Source organism: Stomoxys calcitrans, chromosome 1, assembly GCF_963082655.1.
Source record: "Stomoxys calcitrans chromosome 1, idStoCalc2.1, whole genome shotgun sequence".
Lineage (NCBI taxonomy): Eukaryota > Metazoa > Arthropoda > Insecta > Diptera > Muscidae > Stomoxys > Stomoxys calcitrans.
This window is the reverse complement of record NC_081552.1, coordinates 172,159,409-172,177,387: the sequence shown is the minus strand read 5'-3', so window position 1 is coordinate 172,177,387 and position 17,979 is coordinate 172,159,409. Positions and strand designations below refer to the sequence as shown.

Here is a 17,979-nt window from a genome sequence, read left to right as displayed (position 1 = left end):
CGAAAAAATATTACTTTTTGGAACTCCGCACAGTACGTCTTTATATTTACGCAACTAGACGACAACTCGTTATATAGATACTAAAAACAATAAATGACCACTTCTTATACACATACACTTTTCACGTTTGATAAACATGCATTAACTATAAACACAGAAATTTGTATAAGCGGTGGGCAAATGATTTAGCGGAAACTATTCCCATTTCAACTTGCTGCCTAATTTTACAGCAGATATCGAGGGGCCACTAAGCTGAAATACTAAAAATGGACAACAATGAGCACCACAAGGATTGGAACTTTGAGTTTCGATCTGTGTGGTGTTCATCGTTATCGGGAGAAACTTTGCTGGGAGCTACCGATCGCATCCACAGGTTGCGAAAAGTGGAATGCTCCATACGAAGTAACTGTAACTGCAGTCTCGGACAAGCGGCAGTATCGAGCGGAGAGTCTCAGTGAGAAGCCGGGCGGCACCAGCCCTTGCTTAAATACTGATCGTCTATGATGCTCGATATGACAAGGCGAGTTATTGGCGCCTTTAAATACTCAATTGCCATCACTTTCTCACAGTGATCGATGCTATGTACCGCCAACTCCACATGCAAATGTGGCTACAACAATAACAACAAAAATGTAGACCGCACAACACGGTAATATCTATCGAAAATGATTAGCTTTTCGCTGCATTCTTACATCTAGATACGGTTGCCAAATTTTTTTGAGACAGATCCTCAAAATTCTAAACAAATTTCCCCAAAAAATCCCCATAATTAATACGTTTTTCTCCAGAAAATGCCCTTACTTACTTTAATTGGCTATGACACAACGTTTTTCCCATTTGCCGAACTCAGAATAGCCTTTCAAGCTTCTCGATCTTCTGCGCTCCTTCTATAATCTATGAAACCAAGTTTTGAGGTGTCTCCCACCACTTGATATTTCCATCGGGCTTTTGGTCGTCCCGGTTTGCGTGTACCATTGTGTTTGCCTTCAAAAGACTTCTTTGCTGGAGCTTCTTCATTCATTCTGATAACATGACCTTCATGGCGACGGCTGCCGAAACGAAAATCCCGTAAAAAAAGGGAAATTACGGATAAACCTTTTTTATACCCGCCACCGAAGGATGGGGGTATATTCATTTTGTCATTCCTTTTGCAACACATCGAAATATCCATTTCCGACCCTATAAAGTATATATATTCTTGATCAGCGCAAAAATCTAAGACGATCTAGCCATGTCCGTCCGTCTGTCTGTTGAAATCTCGCTACAGTCTTGAGCTGAAATTTTGCACAGATTATTTTTTTGTCCATATTTATTTCGGTCCAGATTTGGATATAGCTGCCATATAGACCGATCTCTCGATTTAAGCTGTTAGGTCCATAAAAGGCGCATTAATTGTCCGATGTCGCCGAAATTTGGGGCAGTGAGTTGTGTAAGGCCCTTCGACATCTTTCGTCAATTTGGCCCAGATTTGGACATAGCTGCCATATAGACCGATCTCTCGATTTAAGGTCTTAGGTCCATAAAAGGCGCATTTATTGTCCGATTTCGCCGAAATTGGGAACAGTGAGTTGTGTTACCCCTTCGAAATTCTTCTTCAATTTGGCTCAGATCGGAACAGGTTTGGATATAGTTGCCATATAGACCGATCTCTCGATTTAATGTTTTGGGCCCATAAAAGGCGCATTTATTGTCCGATTTCGCCGAAATTGGTTGTTTTAGGCCCTTCGACATTCTTCTTCAATTTTTCTCAGATCGGTCCAGCTTTGGATATATCTGCCATAGAGACCGATATCTCGATTTAAAGTCTTGACCCCATAAAAGGCTCTTTTATAATCCGTTTTCACTGAAATTTGGGGCAGTGACTTATGTAAGGCTTTTCGACATACGTATCATATATGGTTCAGATCGGTTTATTTTTAGATATAGCTACTTAACTGACCAATATTTTTTTAAACACAATTGAACAATGACTTGTACCGATTAGTATTTGGTCCAAATCGGAACATATTTCGATATAGCTGCTATGGGGCATATGGTATGCATTTTTCATACATGAGGTGGTGGGTATCAAAAGTTCGGCCGGGCGAACTTAACGTCTTTTTACTTGTTCATAAAAAACTAAGTTTTATTTCCACAACCAAAGGATTGGCTCATTTTCATTTTGTCACTGCTAGTAATAAAAAAAAAAAAAACACTAAGTGCAAAATTTCAGCCGATAACAATTGCGGATTGCAGGGGCTTAAGAAGTCAAACTGGGAGATAGTTTTAATCGGTGTATATAGGAGCTATTTTATCAGGTTATAACTCGATTTGGCCCATACTTGGCAGGACTGTTAGATGTCGAACAGAACGTTACGCGCATTTCAGCCCAATCGGATAAAAATTGCAGTTTCTAGGGGTTTAAAAATCAAGTCGAAATCTGAATCAATATGGCCCATTTGTAAATGGCCAGACATTTCAAGGAGATAGCTTCGTTCGACCACTATCGTGATTTCGACAGATGGATGGGGGGACGGACATGGATAGATCGATTTCGATTGGAAGACCATCAGAAATATATATACAACGTATAGATATTTCGCATATCAATATTTCGTAGTTTTACGAACGGAATGACTAGATTAGATTACATTGAATGGTGGTGGGTATAAAACATTTTCAGTAGGACGGACTAGAGCCCATGCCTACTGTCTATATTCATGCACAATTTCTCATCTCGGGAGATACCTTCCTATCGTTAATGTCAGTATAGGTGAACATGCTTTCTATTAAATCAAACCTAACCCAAGGGTATTAACAAGCACAAAACATAAAGAAAATTTTTATACACAAGAAAATTTATTTTTAAGCTATGCTGATGGAATTTCCCCTAGAAAACCCCCAATATTTGCTTTTTTCCTCCTGAAAATCCCCGTACCCCAAATGGCCATTTTTTTCCCCCAATTACGAAAAAACCCCCTGTTAATGGAAATTTCCCCTTATCGTACAACACTGCATTGAGAGCTCAACCTGAAAAGGCATTTGGAATTTTGTTTTCATATCACAGCAGCAAAAGGTTCTTTAAAATTTTTTTTGAAACTTTTGTCGTTTCATACTGTACAGCACAAGTTGTTGAAAGGACACTATCTTTCAAACGAATAAAACGAACCTGCGTGAAGTTAACGACGTCGCTAACTTTTGTTAACAAAATTTTTTCTAACTTCACAGGGTGATACAAAGTGGCAAAAAAAAAATCTAAAAGTGCGTAAATTATCAACCATTTTCTGTCGCTAGCGACGGCAGAAAATTATGAATTTAGGAATTGAACAATGATTTTTGCCAACGACTTCCAACTTGGTGGCCAGAAAAATCCTTTGTACACAATGATATTAGCGTAATTTGATAGAGCAATATCATACCAACTTGAGTCCGGGACACGCCAAGTCCTGAACAAAGTTTTCCAGATTCCATTGGTCATCAAAACACTATTTCCAGCCTGGAGGCCTAGAAAGGACTTCGTTCAAAAAAAGTGCGAATGTCACATGAAAGAGGAGGTCATTACCTTCACAATTTGATGTATTACACTTGGCTGGAATCAGTTTTTCTTTTAACAAAGTTTCTACATTTAATTTTTTTTGTCTGTTTGGCTTTTTAACAGCCGGTCATGCGAGTCAATTTCTGTTTCATTGTTTTTCAAGTCGAGCTTAATGACCAAGCGAATGCAACACCCAAAAAAAAGATAGTTAAATGAGTCTTGAAGAAAAAAAAATTGCCATTAAAAAATTGTCATTAAGCTCGACTTGAAAAAGAATGAAATAAAAAGTTTCTAAATTTGTGTTTAGAACTGGAGGGCAGGACACTGATTTCATCCTAGCGTCCAGGAATGGAGTTCCTTCGATCAAAAAATTGGCTATTGCACATGGGTCATATCGGTTCAGATTCAGATATAGCTCCAATATAAACCGATATTAATATTGAGGTTAAACATTTTTCTAATGACAAGGTTAGTATAAAACCCATCTTACAGAGTATAGACCTAATAAACATTTGGATTTAAAACCAAATGGTGATTTTATTGAATAAATAAATACATCCAAGGTTGTCAACTTATAAATAAGTTGGACAAGCATTGGCTTGGTTGTTACCCCCTGTGGTAAATGTCAGCCAAATATAGCTGATTTTGAACGCATAGACAACGAAAAGAAGCTAAGTTCAGTAACCGGGTTGGTTAAAAAAATAATTTCTTCAAAACATTTGTTATTACACTGCAAAAAATGCTGTCCTAACTCTAAAGATGTCAGCCGATGTGAGAAAATTACATTTAACAAGTAAAAGCGTGCTAAGTTCGGCCGGGCCGAATCTTATATACCCTCCACCAGGGATCGCATTTGTCGAGTTCTTTTCCCGGCATCTCTTCTTAGGCAAAAAAGGATATAGAAAAGATTTGCTCTGCTATTAGAGCGATATCAAGATATGGTCCGGTTCGGACCACAATTAAATTATATGTTGGAGACCTGTGTAAAATGTCAGCCAATTCGAATAAGAATTGCGCCCATTGGGGGCTCAAGAAGTAAAATAGAGAGAACGATTTATATGGGAGCTGCATCGGGCAATAGACCGATTCAGACCATAATAAACACGTTTGTTGATGGTCATTAGAGGATCCGTCGTACTAAATTTCAGGCATATCGGATAATAATTGCGAACTCTAGGGATCAAGAAGTCAAGATCCCAGATCGGGTTTTATGGCAGCTATATCAGGTTATGGACCGATTTGAACGTTATTTGACACAGTTGTTGAAAGTAAGAATAAAATACGTCATGCAAAATTTCAGCCAAATCGGATAGGAATTGGGCCCTCTAGAAGCTCAAGAAGTCAAATCCCCAGATCTGCTTATATGACAGCTATATCAGGTTATGGACCGATTTCAACCATACTTGGCACAGTTGTTGGATGTCATAACGAAATACTTCGTGCAAAAATTCATTCAAATCGGATAAGAATTGTGCCCTCTAGAGGCTCAAGAAGTCAAGACCCAAGATCGGTTTATATGGCAGCTATATCAGGTTATAGACCGATTTGAACCATACGTGGCACAGTTGTTGGGTATCATAACAAAACACGTCGTGCAAAATTCCATTCCAATCGGATAACAAGCGGCTAGCTTTACTCCCTCGGAAGTTAGCGTGCTTTCGACAGACAGACGGACGGACGGACACACGGACAGACGGACGGACATGGCTAGATCGACATAAAATGTCGCGACGATCAAGAATATATATACTTTATGGGGTCTCAGACGAATATTTCGAGTAGTTGCAAACAGAATGACGAAATTAGTATACCCCCCATCTTATGGTGGAGGGTATAAAAACAAAAAGACAAAATCTTTTAATAAAAGTCATAATATAGGTGTCATTTGCTAAGTAAACAAATCTGCGTGAATTTGAAATCACCCGTTTCTAATATCAAACATGTAATCAATTCAAATGCCATATCTATAATTACGTGCCGTTTTAGCAACCTAACGCGAATATTTATTCACAGCCACAGTGCACACCATGTTTCGTACCGCTTGGTAAAATGCTAGAAATTCTTTAAAAAAGTACAGAATTTATTACATCATATTCCTGAATGAACGCCAAGAATAGCGATAGACATTAGTTTATGATGGCAAGCATTTTTTTCAGGAGCATTTGTTACCACGTTATTACAGCAAGGTCTTTAAACTTGGTAAGTGCATCCTCACTCAATATCTAAATATAACTTTAACGGCATTCCGATTCTGTTTGCAAAGGACGTCTGGTTTCATTTTTTGTTTTCGTCCCCAGGAGAGTGTCACCATCTAGTCGGCTTTTAATAGTGCAGTTCAAGTTGCTAGTCTACACTCAATCAAGCTGAGGAAACAATTTGTAATTTTCACCATTGTCTATCGTTTGGAGCCATCAATCAATAAAATTCCTGGCAATCTCTTAGAAAAGAAAACTAAATAAGTGTACGATGTTGAGGAGGACGGACAGCTAAAATGATGATATTATCATCGATGATTTGATCACATTTTAAAGATTGCAGTTGGGATGTGGCTTCTGTCTCCGCCTCATCAACGTCATCTCCGTTCCCATATGAATTATTTATTGAGTGAAAATCAATCTGTTCGCCAAGGCTAAAAGGCATCCTTGTTCCATTATTGAGCAAGCTAGCAGCCATCTAGACACATATTAATTATACACTGGCAAGGCGCCACATAATGAATGACACTCATCCGATGGAGGCCTCAAACATAGATGTTGGTAATTTTTGGATGCGTTGCTGGCATGCAGACGCGCAGACGTGTTAGAATTTCCTTGCTAGGCGCCAATAGAGACACATTCCATTTATAGCAATAGCTTGTCCAGTTTTGTTCTATTTATAAATCAGTGCATGTATGCACAGCTTCTTTCCTAGATCATGTTAGATGGCGAAAACATGTGTTAAACTGCTACTGTCTCAGGTTGTTAGGAGTAGCACCCACTTCTATCGATTAACTATTATAGCAAAGGCCAACAATGGCCTTATTTAGCGTATGATGTGCCTCGTCTTTTGAGAAGACTCTGAAATTGTTGTGATTAACTTTAAATGTAAGAGGAATTTGGCTGTTTAAAGAGGCAAGGTTTTTATAACCAACTTGATATGTTGAAGGTACGCTAATCAGGCCATAATGCTGGCACCTGTAGGTTGTCACCCTTTTCATTGAGTACAGTATGTCACCTCTTCCTTTCAGAGGTTTTGGCAGCAAAGTTAAAATTTTTAATGAAGTTCCCCATCCTCTGGTGGAGTGTAAAGCAACGTAAATCGAGACAATGAAATTCAAGGTGTATCAGTGTAGATGTAAACTGAGAAATTATTCAAAAACTTCTTGGTATCTCATTTTAGCCCTAGCTTGAATAACATCGACCGAAAAGCAATGTTTGTTGCGAGGGTGCTCATATGGAGGTAACACTGTCCTACCCTATAGAGGAGATTTTTTATTTGTAAACTAGCTGAACCGGGCCCGCTCCGCTGCGCCTTCTTTCACTTTATATGGAACAAAATTATCCTTTTACGACAATTAAAGAGCTTTTAGTGAAATACCATGCTACGAAAATAGTATATGTATATTGCTTGACTAACAGTATAAGAATGTAAATGCCTTTATCTGAGTCCCATACGATCTTTATTCATACACCAAGAATTCGCTCGGAGGGTTTAAGATCATTAACGTTTGAGTGTTTGATATACTCTATTCTTAAAAGTCCTTATTTCAGCACGATATTGTCATGATGTCCAATTTGGGGGTGTTTTCGGGGGTATAGTGGTCCCCTAGATACTTGGCCCTGAAAAAAATAGAACCTCATAAAAAACCCCATATTGTCATTGATTTAAGGGGAGTTTATGGAATGAGGTGTCCTCAAACACTTGGCCACAAAATTTTTACACTTTGGGGGGTGTTTTGGAAAAGGGGCGGTGCCTTAAATACTTGGTCCCACATTGGCATTGGTCTCAAAATTGGATATCAAATTCGTTTTCTAATCTCAAATACCTTTCATTTAACCCCTTATTGCAAATGTCACCAAATATGTCCGGTTTGGTGTGTGGGCTCAAAAAACTATCAATATTGAGATTCAGTTCCTTTAAGACCCAAACTGTCATTGAGAACAAATACGTCCCATTTGGGGTTTGTTATGGGGGTGGGACGTCCGCCCTATATTGGAAGGGTCAGCAAATACGCCCTATGTGGGTGGTGTTATGGAGGTGGGGTGGCTCCATAGACACTTTTTCCCGAATATTGATATCAGATTTCTACTTTACTCCCAAAGATCTTTCATTTGAGCCCCATATAGCTATGTTCGTAAATTTGTCCTCTTTTGGTAGTGTTCTTGGGAGGGGCGGCCCCCAAACACTTGGCACCGCATTTAGATATCAGATTCGTATTCTACACTCAAATACCTTTTATTTAAGCCGCATGTTGCCATGGTCAGTAAATAAGTCCTGTTTGGGGGGTGTTTTGGGGATGGGGTGGACCCCCAGAAACGTGGTCCCACATTTGGATGTAAGATTCGTATTCTACTCGCAAATACCTTTCATTTGAGTCCCATATTGCCATGGTCGGTAAATATGTCCGATTTAGTGGTGTTTTGGGGGTTGGGTTGGTCCCCCTAGCACTTGGTCCGACAATTGGATATCAGATACGTTTTCTCATCCTAAATACCTTTCATTTAAGTCCCATATTGTCGTGATTAATCTAAATTAATTTTTGGTAGGTCTTAGGGTAGGGCGGTCCCCCTAGGTACCCCATTCGAAATTTGGATACCAAATTTTTATTTTTAGGGTACTATAAGAGCACACAAAATTTCGCTTAAATTGCGCTACCCATCACCGAGACCGGCGTTTCATAAAATTCGGTATGGGGGAGGATCCGCCCCCCTTCAGATATCAAAAATGTAGTACCCTATTTTCACCATGGGATCATTATGCACCATCAGCAAAAATTTCATGGAAATCGGTTCAGCCGTTTTTGAGTCTATAAGAAACACACAAACAAACATACAAACAAATAAACAAACCGACAAACAAACACAAATTGATTTTTATATATAAAATGTGGAAACGCATACCCCCCACTCGTTTTCTTTGCTTGCCAATAAGCAAAATACGAAATATTATGGCGATCTGTTCACGACACGACCAGTTTTTCTAAGAAAAATATACCTGAAATTTGTACTGCTTTATTTTTTTAAGTTTGCTGTTTTTCAATTCAAGCTCTTGGTCTTTCTGTTTTTATACCCTCCACCATAGGATGGGGGGTATACTAATTTCGTCATTCTGTTTGTAACTACTCGAAATATTCGTCTGAGACCCCATAAAGTATATATATTCTTGATCGTGGCGACATTTTATGTCGATCTAGCCATGTCCGTCCGTCTGTCCGTGTGTCCGTCCGTCCGTCTGTCTGTCGAAAGCACGCTAACTTCCGAAGGAGTAAAGCTAGCCGCTTGAAATTTTGCACAAATACCTCTTATTAGTGTAGGTCGGTTGGTATTGTAAATGGACCATATCGGTCCATGTTTTGATATAGCTGCCATATAAAAACTGATCTTGGGTCTTGACTTCTTGAGCCTCTAGAGGGCGCAATTCTTATCCGATTTGAATGAATTTTTACACGAAGTATTTTGTTATGATATCCAACAACTGTGCCAAGTATGGTTCAAATCGGTTCATAACCTGTCATATAAACAGTTCTGGGGACTTTACTTCTTGAGCTTCTAGAGGTTGCAATTATTTTCCGATTTGGCTGATATTTACCATGACGTATTTTATTCTTACTTTCAACAACTGTGTCAAATAAGGTTCAAATCGGTTCATAACCCGATATAGCTGCCATATAAACCGATCTGAGATTTTGATTTCTTGAGCCTCTAGAGGTCGCAATTATTATCCGATTTGCCTGAAATTTTGTATGACGGATCCTCTCATGACCATCAACATACGTGTTTATTATGGTCTGAATTGGTCTATAGCCCGATTCAGCTCCCATATAAATCGATCTTATTCGAATTGACTGACATTTTACACAGGTTTCCAACATATAATTTAATTGTGGTCCAAACCGTTCCATATCTTGATATCGCTCTAATAGCAGAGCAAATCTTTTCTTATATCCCTTTTTGCCTAAGAAGAGATGCCGGGAAAAGAACTCGACAAATGCGATCCATGGTGGAGGGTATATAAGATTCGGCTCCGCCGAACTTAGCACGCTTTTACTTGTTTTATTTAATTTATTTATCAATATTTCAATGCAATGCATTTTTAAGATATGATATATCCAAATGAAAAACAAGACACGATTTTTATATACGAAATATCGACAAATAATTTAAAAGGAAACAAAAAGACCTCCAGCATGAATTCAGGTTAGCATAGGTTAGGTTTTAAGTGGCAGTCTGCCATCAAATACATTTAGACGTTTTCGTCCATTGTGATACCACAGCAATAGAAGAAGGAAGACGGCTTCTAGTTCCTACCGTAGAACCTTCCAGATCGCTTTTAAAAGCTTAACAAATTGCTAAAGTTTACATTCGTTAAATCAGACAGGTTCTCAAAGAAATGAGAACCTAAAATGGAACTCCTTCTGACTGTCAGTGCAGGACACATACACAGAAAGTGTTCTATGGTATCTTCTTCTTCGATGTCCCTACAGCTTCTGCAAAATTCGTTGCTGGCAACCTTCAGTTTGTCAGCATGTTTTCCGATTAGATAGTGACTGAGATGTTTGTACTAGCCAGCGACAGCAAAGCGGTAGACCTCTTCAAGTCTAGATTAGGCCACATAGTTTTGGACCATCTTTTATTTGTTGTCCTTCGGGCCTGATCCTGAAAACTTAGCTATCATATCGCTAAAGGCATACACACAGATTCCAGTTTGCCTGGAATGTGTATGATAGTTCCTAATCTCGCAAGCTCATCCGTTTTACAATTCCCTGGGATATCTCTGTGGCCCAGCACCCAGAACAGGTGAATTTTGGACAGTTCCGTCATCTCGTTGAGAAATCTGCGACAGTCGAGGGCGGTTCTTGTGTTCAGAAATACATTCTCCAGGGATTTAGTGGCTGTCAGCGAAGATATTTATGGCAATCGTCGTTATGATTGGATCTCCGCTTGATGCACACTGTAGTAGTCGGATAACCTTTTCGATATGACCAGTTGTAGATCTTTAGAATACACCCCAAAGCCCAACTGGTCGTCTGGTTTAAAACCATCCGTATAGAAGTCTATTTAACTTCTATTACCAGGGATATCGTAGTTCCAATCGGTTCTATCAGGAATAGTGGTACAGTACTTTTTACCAAAAAGCGGCCCAGATAGGGTGTAACCACACTGCCTGAAACATCGGACATTGTATCAAGGATAACACGGTGTCGGTAGTCCATGACGCGCGGTCTAACCCCCTTTCTTTTGCTTATGGCCAAGTTCAATTTTCTGCCAAGCAAAACCCCCAGGTCTTTTGCGTTGTGTCACTGTAGGTAACTTGTATCTCCTGCTGAAAAAAACTAGTTCTTTCTTGCACTGATTTATGCCTAAAACACTTTCGGTAGCCCACTTCGCTGTTGGACGTAAAGCTTCCTGAAGTATATCTCGTAGTGTGCTGGGAAACTTTCCCCTAACCGCAATCGTCATATCATCATAATACTCGACCACTTTAACACCCTTTCCTTCCAGAGACATTCATATATTGTTAATGGCTATATTCCAAAGTAGAGGAGATATTAGAGTTGATGCCTAGAAACTCCAACTCCTTCATGGTTGAAGTGAGTTTTACATTATGGAAAGCACCTTCAATGTGAAGAAATGCTACCATTGTATATTCCTTGACAGCAAGAGAACCCTCTATGCAGCCAACTAGGTCGTGAAGGCCGTTTCAGTGGAATGGCCCTTACTATATGCATGTTGCTACCGGGACAGGCGATCTTCAAGGATATTTGCCCTAAAATGTGTTTCTATCAACCTCTCAAGAGTCTTCACCATAATGGATGACCGACTTATAGGACGAAAATCTTTCGCCTTCGTGTGTATTAAGGTTTTCCTGCTTTCAGAATTTAAATGACCTTGTGTTAGAGCTGGCAAATTATTGATAATCGCAACATTCAATATTTTCGATGGTTTTAGTAATAAATATCGATACTATCGTAAAATTCCCATCATCTATATTTCAATCGAAAATGAGAAGTAAAAATCAGGAGATCGATTTATATAGAAGGAATATCAATGCACAGACCAAATAAACCAAGGTTATTAAGGTCAGTTGGAAGTCATGAGAGAAATAATTGTAGAATACAATACTTAAGCCCAATCGGATGAAAATAGCGCCCTCTATAGGCGCAATGTATCTTAAATGATACATTCAGTGATTATTTTTGTTTAGTTTTGCAAAAAATTTAACTTTTGCGATAGTATCCATCGGAAAAATATCAATCGATATTTAGACAAAAAATTAAATATCGATAGTGCCATCGATATTTTGCCACAGGTATATATGACATTCTGATATATGACATTCTAAGCCAAGGAATCAGTCTATCAGACATAGCTTGTAATTCAACCAGTGATACATTATCAGGACCTGACGAATTAAAGGAGTCGAAACTTTATATCGCCCAAAGGATTTTCGGCTCCGACACAATTTTCCCAATAATCTCCGACGAATGCACACCAGTGACGACCTATTCTGGCAGCGCACCCCTTTCGTTGACATCCGAACTTCCCCATATCTGGTGATGTGCATTAGCATCACTTCCTGCAACAAGGTTCTTTTTCCCTGCAGAAGCGGCTTCAACCAGCAACGTAATACTTGAAGGTGACATCTCTGAATCATGTGAGATATATAGGGAAGCCAGCCAGTAATGAGACTTACTGCCTAGTGCTTAGCGACGGAAGAAGAAAAACATTTTTACTACTCTTTGCAAGAATACAGGCTCTGTATCTCACATTCCCCGTCACTTGAGTAGTTTTAGTCCTGGAATTTTTAGTCCACGAACCAGTACTCCAAACATCAATGGTTCCTATATAAGAACCATGCCAAATCCCCCTGCCATCAGGGGGACCTTTAGTGACGCCGAAGAAGCCTTACAATGATGGAGATTCATCTGTAGAAACCGGATCATATTGAGGATTCAAAACTTCCAGCTGTGTTGCGTTAGCCTCGTTTTTTGATTCCGCCAGAAGTTTATCCTCACAAGATTCGTTAGATCTTTTCATGATGAGTTTCCGTGCCCATCCAGGGGCAGGTGAGAAAGCAATGGAACCGCTCTTCCTCAGAACACTGGACACTTGCGGTGTGGACGAGGCTTGTCGGATCTTGTTCCGATGCTTTCCTCCCTGTCTTGATCGTGGCCGGGGGATTTTCAGTCTCCCACTCGCGTCGTCTTTGGACCAGTAGCGGATAAATACACACACACTATTGCACATATTTGTATACGAACACAAGAACATACGCCCATGGTCTTGGAAATATTAGGCACACTAGCACATGTGCCTACCGCTGCTCTGACCATAAAAGATTCCTGCGCCAAATTTAAAGACAATGGGATGAAAATAGCGACCTGTACTTTGTACACAATTTACCATGGACAGACAGACGGACGTAGTGAATATTTCAAATTGTGGGGCCTAATCTAGCCTTGAAATGGTCTATCGCTTTGCTGTCGCTGGCTAGAACAGAACACCTCAGTCATGGTGTCCGTCATGACAGGTCACTGTCTGATCGGAAAACATTCTAATAGACTACCGTGTGTGTGTCCTACACAGTCAGAAGGAGTTTCACTTTAGGTTCTCATTTCTGTGAGGCCTGGTCGGATTTACCGGATGTGAACATTCGCAAGTTGTTAGGCTTTTTAAACGGATCTGGATGGTTTCAACGGCAGGAACTAGAAGGCATTTTCCGCCTCCGGTTCTGTGAAACCACAATGGACGAAACCGTCTAAGTAATTCTGATGGCAGGGAGGCCACTGTAGCGCATAGTTTAGCATGTCCGCCAATGACGCTGAATGCCTGTGTTCGAATCCTGGCAAGAACATCAGAAATAAAATATCAGCTGAGGTTTTTCCCTCCTAATACCGGCGACATTTGTGAGGTACTATGGCAGCCATGAAAAACTTTCTCTCGACTGCAGCACGCCGTTCTGACTTGGCTATAAATAGGAGGCCCCTTATCATTGCGCTTTAAATTTGAATCGAACAGCACTCATTGATATGTGAGAAGTTTGCCCCTATTACTTAATGGAATGTTCATGGGCAAATTTGTATTAACTTAACCTACACGTAAAATTAAGATTTTTCCTTATTTTTAGGATTTTAGCAATGAAAAAGAGCCAGAGAACCAAGACATTAAAATAAAGATGCTATCCTTAAATTGAGTTTCCTATTTACTAATAGATATGACCATCCGTTTCAAATTTTATTTTACTTCCGAGATGACCGTCCGATCATAATTTTTTGAAAAAAAAAAAAAAAATCTTAAACTTACCATCTTAATCTGAAACAAATAAAAGCGTGCTAAGTTCGGCCGGGCCGAATCTTATGTACCCTCCACCATGGATCGTATTTATCATGTTCTCTGCCCAGAATCTCTTTAAAGACAAACAAAGGAAAATGGATACAAATTGCCATCCTATTGGAGCCATATCAGCTTATGAACCATTATGTCATTGTGCCAAATCAGATACGAATAGTGCCCTATATGAGCACAACAACTAATATCGGGATTCGGTTTATATGACAGCTTTATCAGATTATAGACGGATATTTGGCACGCATGCTGAAGGTCATAGGAGAAGTCGTACAAAATTTCAGCCAAATCGGATAAAAATTGTGCTTCTATATGCGCTAGAAGTATAATCGGGAGATCATTTTATATGAAAGCTAAATCAGGTTATGAATCCACTTAGACTATACTCGGCATAGTTATTGAAAGTCGAAATAAATTTTAGACAAATTGGATAATTTCTCAATGATCGGAGATGCTAACGAAAATTTATGAACCGATTTTGACCAAACTTAGCGTAGTTGTTGGAATTCATAATAGAACACCTCACGCACAAAATTATGGATAAAGCTGGGCTCAAGAAGTCAAGATCCAAGATTGGTATATATGGCAGTTATATCAAGACATGGACCGATTTGGCCCATTTACAATCCCAACTGACCTACACTAATACGGAGTATGTGTGCAAAATTTCGTCTTAAAATGTTATGACGATCAAGAATATATATACTTTATGTGGTCTTAAACCAATATTTTGATGTGTTACAAACGGAAGGGCGAAGTTAGTATACCCCCATCCTATGGTGAGTGTATACAAATTAAACATTTACATTGTAAGACTATTTGCGTCTTTAACTACGGTTCACGGTTGTCTTGTCCCAAGGTCAATTACCTAACTTTCAACGATATTTTGACCTTAATTTTTTTTTAGATTTTAATAACAAGACGTGAAGTTAAGGATATCTTTACCTACCATTTAAAATTAAAAATTCTTAATATGTAGGAAAATATGTTTTACTAAAAGGAATTTTTTCTCAGAAAGTTGGAAAATTTATCATTTTTAACCTTCGCAAGTCCAAAACCTTCCCGGATGAGATCGTCGATTTTGGAACATCAATAACTTGTTTTCTCTACAAGAAAATAATAATAATATTTTGCGTGAAAATTATTTTTTCAACTTTTTTCGATTTTTATACGTCGTAGTTTAATTTCTACAAAATATTTTCAACTCCACCATTAAAAAAAGTAATATTTTATTCAAAAAAGTGAACATAACTTAAGTTGCGATCCATAAAATAATAACTCCAATAAAATATACAGATAATTTGTGAAAGTGGGATGAAGAATGTGTTCTCATATAGCTAAGTACGTGCCTTTGCCAAACTCATGCAGAAACTGTCTTAGTGAAGAAGTTGTTTGAATTGGGATAAATTTACTTCTTAAGAAAACCTACTGGAGGGGAGGAGTAGTTGGAACGGATGTTGTATTCTGCTGTCTTTTTCAGTTTTTCTTTCCACAAGTAAGAAATTTTCGAATAAATATGACGGTTTCCTCCATATTATATAGTTGACCCACCCGGGTGGGTTTTGGACCACGACGTACATAAAAGCCTTTGGACCTGCGAAGGTTAAATTAAGATTGCTAATCTTTGGCTCGAATCTATAAAATTAGGACAACATTTTTTCCGTGTACACAAACATCAAATATCACTTTTTTAGCCTAGAGATGAACGCTATGAATTTTGGTAAAAATTTATTCAGATTTATTTATAGCTCCCATATATATACACTTGTGCTCATACCATTAAAAAACTTTACTGGGACGTTGCGAAAGACGAAAAAATATAACGGTCTATTTTTGTCATTTTTATAAGACACCAATACTGTGGTACAGGATATTAAAACTTAGTGCATTTGTATTAAAACTTAGTGCAAACTTCCCTCCTAATGCTGGCAACATTTGTGAGGTACTATGCCATGTAAAACTTCTCTCCAAGGAGGTGTCGCACGGCGGCACGCCGTTCGGACTCGGCTATAAAAAGGAGGCCCCTTGTCATTGAGCTTAAACTTGAATCGGACTGCACTCATTGGTATGTGAGAAGTTTGCCCCTGTTCCTTAGTGGAATGTTCATGGACAAAATTTGCAATTTTTGCAGGGTTTTAAAACTTAGTGTATTTGTTTGTTATACCCAAAAGAAAGAGAAATACCTATTGACAAGTACACGGATCGACTCAGATTCACTCTCTGATTCGATTTAGCCATGTCCGTTTGTTTGTCTGTCCATGTCCAAAGTACTGGTCGCAGTTTTCTTCCGATCATCTTCAAATTTGGCACATATGTTTAGGCCTGTAGACGAAGGCTAATGATATTGGGAAAAATCGGTTCAGATTTGAATATAGCTCCCATTTAGATAAAGAGTGATTTTTTAGCTGTTGTCTTTTTTTGAAAACACTGGTTTAAACAGCTCATCCACGTTTCGTGTTTTGTTTCACTGTTAAACATCTTCAGGATGGTCTATAATTTAACCATGAATTTTCTTACAAACGAAGAACGCTTGCAAATTTTTGAATTCTATTACCAAAATACGTGTGTTCATCGCGCGCTTCTTCCATTTTACGACGAAGCTCATTTTTGGCTCAATGGGTATGTAAATAAGCAGATCTGTCGATTTTAGAGTGAAGATCAGTCAGAAGCATCACAAGAGCTGCCAATGCATTCAGAAAAAGTCACTGTTTGGTGTGGTTTATGGGCTGGTGGCATCATTGGACCATACTTAGAGATGATATCCAACTTTTTTTGCCCAAATGGCCAGAGCTTGACTTGCATGACAGGTGGTTTCAATAAGACGGCGCCACATTATTGAATGGCGAGTTCGATAAAGATTTTATTTCACGTTTGGGATCGGCCAATTGACCGCCAAGATCGTGCGATGTAACACCTTTAGACTATTTTTTGTGAGGCTATATTAAAGCTCATGTCTATACAGACAAGCCCGCTTCAATTGACGCCTGGGAAGACAACATTGAAGCATTTATTCGTGAGATACCGGCTGAAAAGTTGGAAAGAGTATGCTAAAATTGGACTAAGCGAATGGACCATTTGAGGCGAAGTCACGGTCAACGTCTTATATGTACCGTTCTATTGATTCAAATGAAGATTTCATGAATTTTTTTTTGGAATTTTATGTGTCTTTTTCTGAAAAACTTTCCCATAGCTCTTCAAAATCACCCAATATTTTTACCCAATTTTAACTAATATTGCAATAATTCGGTTATTTGCTATCGATCTTAACGAAAATTAGCACCAACTCTTTTGACTCTTTTAAATAGGAATTCATCGAAATTGGTTCAAATTTAGATATAGTTTCGATATATATGAATTGCCCGATTTTGACTTTTAGGGCCTTTGTCAGCGTACATAATTCTCAACTGATTTTCTCAAAAATTAACACAATATCATTTTCTATTACTCTTAACATGTGTACCGAGTTTGGTCGAATATTTTCATCCGATTTTGACTAATACTGCAATAATTTGTTCACTTGCTAGCCGATACTTACTCATGAAATCACAGCCTGCATGGAGGACTTATTAAATTGCCATTTAAGATAAAAATTTCGTAATTCCAATTAAACAATCTTCCACCAAAGGAAAAGAAAAATTTAATAATTTTTAAGTTAACTTCCTCATCTTTGGCTCAAATATTTTAGGTAAAGACAAACACTTATTCAGTTTATAAATATTTTTTCCATTGGAATCTTTTATAATTTTGCTCCTATATTCACCGTGTTGCAGGGTATCATAAGGTCGGCTTTGCCCCACTTCATCTGTATTTACTTGGTTATTATTCGTAGATATATCAAATATTTAATCAGCAATGCAAACTTCTAATTTTAAAAATACTAATTTTTTTATTTATTCCTATTTCAATACAATTCTAAATATA

General features: G+C 38.4%; 1 protein-coding gene across 2 annotated transcripts in view; it reads left to right on the top strand.

Annotated features, from left to right (window-relative positions):
* LOC106082519 (leucine-rich repeats and immunoglobulin-like domains protein 1) overlaps window positions 1-17,979 on the top strand; it is an 82,182-nt gene that overhangs the window by 52,577 nt on the left and 11,626 nt on the right. The gene's annotated exons all lie outside the window — the stretch shown is intronic.